Source organism: Arachis duranensis, chromosome 4, assembly GCF_000817695.3.
Source record: "Arachis duranensis cultivar V14167 chromosome 4, aradu.V14167.gnm2.J7QH, whole genome shotgun sequence".
NCBI lineage: Eukaryota > Viridiplantae > Streptophyta > Magnoliopsida > Fabales > Fabaceae > Arachis > Arachis duranensis.
Genome location: NC_029775.3, coordinates 88296682 through 88303698, shown reverse-complemented (window position 1 = coordinate 88303698; position 7017 = coordinate 88296682).

The following is a 7017-nucleotide window of genomic DNA, read 5'->3' as shown; positions in this document are numbered from 1 at the left end:
CTCTCTGTAATGGAGAAGCTAGGGATCTTTGAGGTACAAGCTGCAAGAATCTCACTAGAGATGGCAGACAATTTAAGAAAATAGGCTTATGGACTTGTAGAGGATGTCTTGGTAAAGGTTGAAGACCATTACATCCCTGCTGATTTCATAGTCCTAGAGACTGGGAAGTGCATGGATGAATCCATCATCCTTGGCAGACCCTTCCTAGCCACAGCAAAGACTGTGATTGATGTTGACAGAGGAGAATTGATCATTCAAGTGAATAAAGAATCCTTTGTGTTTAAAGCTCAAGGATATCCCTCTATAACCATGGAGAGGAAGCATGAAGAGCTTCTCTCAAAGCAGAGTCAAACAGAGCCCCCACAGTCAAACTCTAAGTTTGGTGTTGGGATGCCACAACCAAATTCTAAGTTTGGTGTTGAACCCTCACATTCAAACTCTAAGTTTGGTGTTGGGAGGTTCCAACATTGCTCTGAACATCTGTGAGGCTCCATGAGAGCCCACTGTCAAGCTACTGACATTAAAGAAGCACTTGTTGGGAGGCAACCCAATGTTATATTTATCTATTTCCCTTTGTTATTTTATGTCTTTTATAGGTTGATGATCATGGGAAGTCACAAAATCAATTGAAAAAGCAAAAATAGATGAAAAACAGAAAGAAAAACAGCACACCCTGGAGGAAAATTTGCTGGCATTTAAACGCCAGTGAAGATAGCAAAATGGGCATTTAACGCCCAGTCTGGCACCATTCTGGGCGTTTAACGGCAGAAAGGGGCACCAGACTGGCGTTTTATCGCCAGAAATGGGTAAGAAGCTAGCGTTAAACGTCAAAAATGGGCACCAGCCCGGCGTTTAACGCCAGGATTGGCAGAAGGAGCATTTTTGCATGCCACTTGGTGCAGGGATGAATTATCCTTGACACCTCAGGATCTGTGGGCCCCACAGGATCCCCACCTACCCCACCACTCTCTCTCTTCTTCACCCATTCACCAATTACCTCAACACCTCTTTCCCAAAAATCCCTCACCTATCAAATCCCACCATTCTCTTCACCACTCACATCCATCCTTCATAAAACCCCACCTACCTCACCATTCAAATTCAAACCACTTTTCCTTTCAAACCCACCCATATTGGCCGAACCCTACCCCTCTCTCCACCCCTATATAAACCTATCTTCACTCCTTCATTTTCACACAACCTACACACTACTTCTCCCCCTTGGCCGAAAAACAAAGCCACATCCATCTCCTCTATTCCTTCTTCTTCTACTCTCTTCTTTCTTCTTTTGCTCGAGGACGAGCAAACCTTCTAAGTTTGGTGTGGTAAAAGCATTGATTTTTGTTTTTCCATAACCATTTACGGCATCTAAGGCCGGAGAAACCTCTAGAAAGAGGAAAGGGAAGGCAAAAGCTTCCACCTCTGAGTCATGGGAGATGGAGAGATTCATCTCAAGGGTGCATCAAGACCACTTCTATGAAGTTGTGGCCATGAAGAAGGTGATCCCCGAGGTCCCTTTCAAACTCAAAAAGAGTGAATATCTGGAGATCCGACATAAGATCCGAAGAAGAGGTTGGGAAGTTCTTACCAACCCCATTCAACAAGTCGGAATCTTAATGGTTTAAGAGTTCTATGCCAATGCATGGATCACCAAGAACCATGATCAAAGTGTGAACCCGGACCCAAAGAATTGGCTTACAATGGTTCGGGGGAAATGTTTAGATTTTAGTCCGGAATATGTAAGGTTGGCATTCAACTTGCCCATGATGCAAGGAGATGAACACCCCTACACTAGAAGGGTCAACTTTGATCAAAGGTTGGACCAAGTCCTCATAGACATTTGTGAAGAGGGCGCTCAATGGAAGAGAGATTCAAGAGGGAAGCCGGTGGCTAGGGGATGGTTGGAGTTTATCCAACGCTCAATCATTCCCACTAGCAACCGGTCCGAAGTTACTATAGACCGGGCTATCATGATTCATAGCATCATGATTGGAGAGGAAGTAGAAGTTCATGAGGTTATATCCCAAGAACTTTATAAGGTGGCGGAAAAGTCCTCCACCTTGGCAAGGTTAGCCTTCCCTCATCTCATTTGTCACCTCTGTAATTCAGTTGGAGTTAACATAGAGGGAGACATCCTCATTGATGAGGACAAGCCCATCACTAAGAAGAGGATGGAGCAAACAAGAGATCCCACTCATCATGAAATCCCTGAGATGCCTCAAGGGATGCACTTTCCTCCACAAAATTATTAGGAGCAAATCAACACCTCCCTAGGAGAATTGAGTTCCAACATGGGACAACTCAGGGTGGAGCACCAAGAACATTCCATCCTCCTCCATGAAATTAGAGAAGATCAAAGAATCATGAGAGATGAGCAACAAAGGCAAGGAAGAGACATTGAGGAGTTCAAGCACTCCATAAGATCTTCAAGAGGAAGAACAAGCCGCCATCACTAAGGTGGACCCGTTCTTTAATCTCCTTGTTCTTTAATTTTCTGTTTTTCGAATTTTTATGCTTATGTTTATTTATGTTTGTGTCTTATGATTATTAGTGCCTTAGTGTCTATGCCTTAAAGTTATGAATGTCCTATGAATCCATCACCTTTCTTAAATGAAAAATGTTCTTAATTGAAAAAGAGAAGAATTGCATGAATTTTAAATTTTATAACAGATTAATTATTTTGATGTGGTGGCAATACTTTGACTTCTGAATGTATGCTTGAATAGTGCATATGTCTTTTGAATTTGTTGTTCATGAATTTTGGCTCTTGAAAGAATGATGAAAAAGGAGACATGTTATTGAGGATCTAAAAAATCATAAAAATGATTCTTGAAACAAGAAAAAGCAGTGAATTCAAAAAAAGAGAGATTATGTGCGAAAAAAAGAGAGAGAGAGAGAAAGCAAGCAAAAAGAAAAAAAAGAAAAAGAAAGAAATAAAGTTGTGATCCAAGGCAACAAGAGTGTGCTTAAGAACCCTGGACACCTCTAATTGGGGACTTTTAGCAAAGCTGAGTCACAATCTGAAAAGGTTCACCCAGTTATGTGTCTGTGGCATGTATGTATCCGGTGGTAATACTGGAAGACAGAGTGCTTTGGGCCACGGACAAGACTCATACAGTAGCTGTGTTCAAGAATCATCATACTTAACTAGGAGAATCAATAACACTATCTGGATTCTGAGTTCCTATAGAAGCCAATCATTCTGAATTTCAAAGGATAGAGTGAGATGCCAAAACTGTTCAGAGGCAAAAAGCTAAAAGCCCCGCTCATCTAATTAATACTGATCTTCATAGATGTTTTTGGAATTCATTGCATATTCTCTTCTTCTTATCTTATTTGATTTTCAGTTGCTTGGGGACAAGCAACAATTTAAGTTTGGCGTTGTGATGAGGGGATAATTTATACGCTTTTTGGCATTATTTTTAGTATGTTTTTAGTATAATTTAGTTAGTTTTTATTATATTTTTACTAGTTTTTATTTAAAATTCACTTTTCTGGACTTTACTATGAGTTTGTGTATTTTTCTGTGATTTCAGGTATTTTCTGGCTGAAATTGAGGGATCTGAGCAAAAATCTGATTCAGAGGCTAAAAAGGACTGCAGATGCTGTTGGATTCTGACCTCCCTACACTCGAAGTGGATTTTCTGGAGCTACAGAAGCCCAATTGGCTCAATTGTGCTGGAAAGTAGACATCCTGGGCTTTCCAGCAATGTATAATAGTCCATACTTTGCCTGAGATTTGATGGCCCAAACCGGCATTCCAAATCAGCTCAAGAATTCTGGCGTTTAACGCTGGAACTGGCACAAGAATGGGAGTTAAACACCCAAACTGGCACAAAAGCTGGCGTTTAACTCCAAGAAAAGTCTCTATACATGAAAGCTTCAATGCTCAGCCCAAGCACACACCAAGTGGGTCCGGAAGTGGATTTTTATGTCATTTACTCATCTTTGTAAACCCTAAGCTACTAGTTCTCTACAAATAGGACCTTTTGCTATTGTATTTTCATCTTTTGATCACTTTAGATCTTAGGATCATCTATGGACGTTGATGAGCGAATATTTTATACGCTTTTTCGAGGTAATTTCATGTAGATTTTAGCATGTTTTAATTAGTTTTTAGTAGAATATTATTAGTTTTTAGGCAAAAATCATATTTCTGGATTTTACTATGAGTTTGTGTGTTTTTCTGTGATTTCAGGTATTTTCTGGCTGAAATTGAGGGAGCTGAGCAAAAATCTGAGTTAGGCTGAAAAAGGACTGTTGATGTAGCTGGATTCTGACCTCCCTGCACTCAAAATGAATTTTCTGGAGCTACAGGAGTCCAATTGGCGCGCTCTCAACGGCGTTGGAAAGTAGACATCCAGGGCTTTCCAGCAATATATAATAGTCTATACTTTGCGTGAAGATAAATGACATAAACTGGTGTTCAACGCCAGTATCATGCTGTTGTCTGGCATCCAGCGCCAGAAACAGGTTACAAGCTGGAGTTCAACGCCAGAAACAGGTTACAACCTGGCGTTGAACGCCCAAGACAGCCTCAGGCACGTGAGAAGCTTAAGTCTCAACCCCAGCACACACCAAGTGGGCCCCAGAAGTGGATTTCTGCACTATCTATCATAGTTTACTCATTTTCTGTAAACATAGGTTACTAGTTTACTATTTAAACAACTTTTAGAGATTTACTTTGCACCTCATGACATTTTTCAGATCTGAATTTTATACACTTTGACGGCATGAGTCTCTAAACTCCATTGTTGGGGGTGAGGAGCTCTGCAGCATCTCGATGAATTAATGCAATTGTTTCTATTTCTCCATTCAAACGTGTGTGTTCCTATCTAAGATGTTCATTCGCGCTTAATTATGAAGAAGGTGATGATCCGTGACACTCATCACCTTCCTCAATCCATGAACGTGTGCCTGACAACCACCTCCGTTCTACATCAGATTGAATGAACTTCTCTTAGATTATTTAATCAGAATCTTCGTGGTATAAGCTAGAACTGATGGCGGCCACTCTTGAGGATCCGGAAAGTCTAAACCTTGTCTGTGGTATTCCGAGTAGGATTCAAGGATTGGATGGCTGTGATGAGCTTCAAACTCGCGATTGCTGGGCATGATGACAAACACAAAATGATCAATGGATCCTATTCCAACATGATTGAGAACCAACAGCTGATTAGCCGTGCTGTGACAGAGCATTTGGACCATTTTCACTGAGAGGATGGGAAGTAGCCATTGACAACGGTGACACCCTACATACAGCTTGCCATGGAGGGAACTTTGCACTTTTCCATGGATGGAATATTACATTACAAGAATAAATTAGACAAAGCATCTCCAAAACTCCAACATATTCTCCATTACTGCACAACAAGTAACTATTTCACACTCTTTTATTTTTCTAATAATTCCAACTGATAATTTTAATTAATATCCTGACTAAGAATAATAAAATAAACATAGCTTGCTTCAAACCAATAATCTCCGTGGGATCGACCCTTACTCACGTAAGGTATTACTTGGACGACCCAGTGCACTTGCTGGTTAGTTGTGCGGGTTGCAATAGTGTGATTGCAATTTCGTGCACCAGACGTCTAGTTCTTAGATTATGGGAGGCAGGCCATTCGGCCATTCCTAGACCTTGTTCTTATGTATTTTCAATGGTGGAGTTTCTACACACCATAGATTAAGGTGTGGAGCTATGTTGTACAGTATTAATGCAATTACTATTGTTCTTCTATTCAATTCAGCTTATTCTTGTTCTAAGATATTCATTTGCACCCAAGAACATGATGAATGTTATGATTATATGATGCTCATCATCATTCTCACTTATGAACGCGTGACTGACAACCACCTCCGTTCTACATGCAAACAAGGCTTGAGTGGATATCTCTTGGATTCCTTAATCAGAATCTTCGTGGTATAAGCTAGAATTGATGGTGGCATTCTTGAGAATCTAGAAGGTCTAAACCTTGTCTGTGGTATTCTGAGTAGGATTCAAGGATTGAATGACTGTGACGAGCTTCAAACTCGCGATTGTGGGGCATTAGTGACAGACGCAAAAGAATCACTGGATTCTATTCCGACATGATCGAGAACCGACAGATGAATAACCGTGCTGTGACAGAGCGCGTTGAACATTTTCACTGAGAGGACGGGACTGTAGCCATTGACAACGGTGATGTCCAACATACAGCTTGCCATGGAAAGGAGTAAGAAGGATTGGATGAAGACAGTAGGAAAGTAGAGAGACGAAAGGGACAAAGCATCTCCATACGCTTATCTGAAATTCTCACCAATGAATTGCATAAGTATCTCTATCTTTATTTTATGTTTTATCATTAATCCTCCATAACATTTGAATCCGCCTGACTGAGATTTACAAGATGACCATAGCTTGCTTCATACCAACAATCTCCGTGGGATCGACCGTTACTCGCGTAAGATTTATTACTTGGACGACGCAGTGCACTTGCTGGTTAGTTGTGCGAAGTTGTGATAAAGAGTTGAGATTGCAATTGAGCGTACCATGTTGATGGCGCCACTGTTGATCACAATTTCGTGCACCAGCTACAAAGGTTCAAATGAGGCGGTTCTAGTTGCGTTGGAAAGCTAACATCCGGGGCTTCGAAACAATATAAAATTTGCGATAGTTGCATTGCGTATAGAGGCGCGTACGTGCACGGTGTGCGGACGCACCGATGGTGGCACATGATCCACTTAATGCAACTCGTGACCAGCGATTTTAGAAGTCTTGTAAACCCAATCCAACTCATTTTTGATGCTATTTAAGCCAAGGATTGAAGGGGAATCAGGAAACTTTTGATCATTAACATAGTTTAGTTTTTAGAAGTAGTTAGAGTTAGTTTCTAGAGAGAGAAGCTCTCTTTTCTCTCTAGAATTAGGATTAGAATTAGGTTAGAGTTTCTTAGATCTAGATTTTAATCTTTGCTTCCATCTACTTTTACTCTTCAATTCCTTGTTGTTGCAATCATCATTCTTCTATTCTTTTGT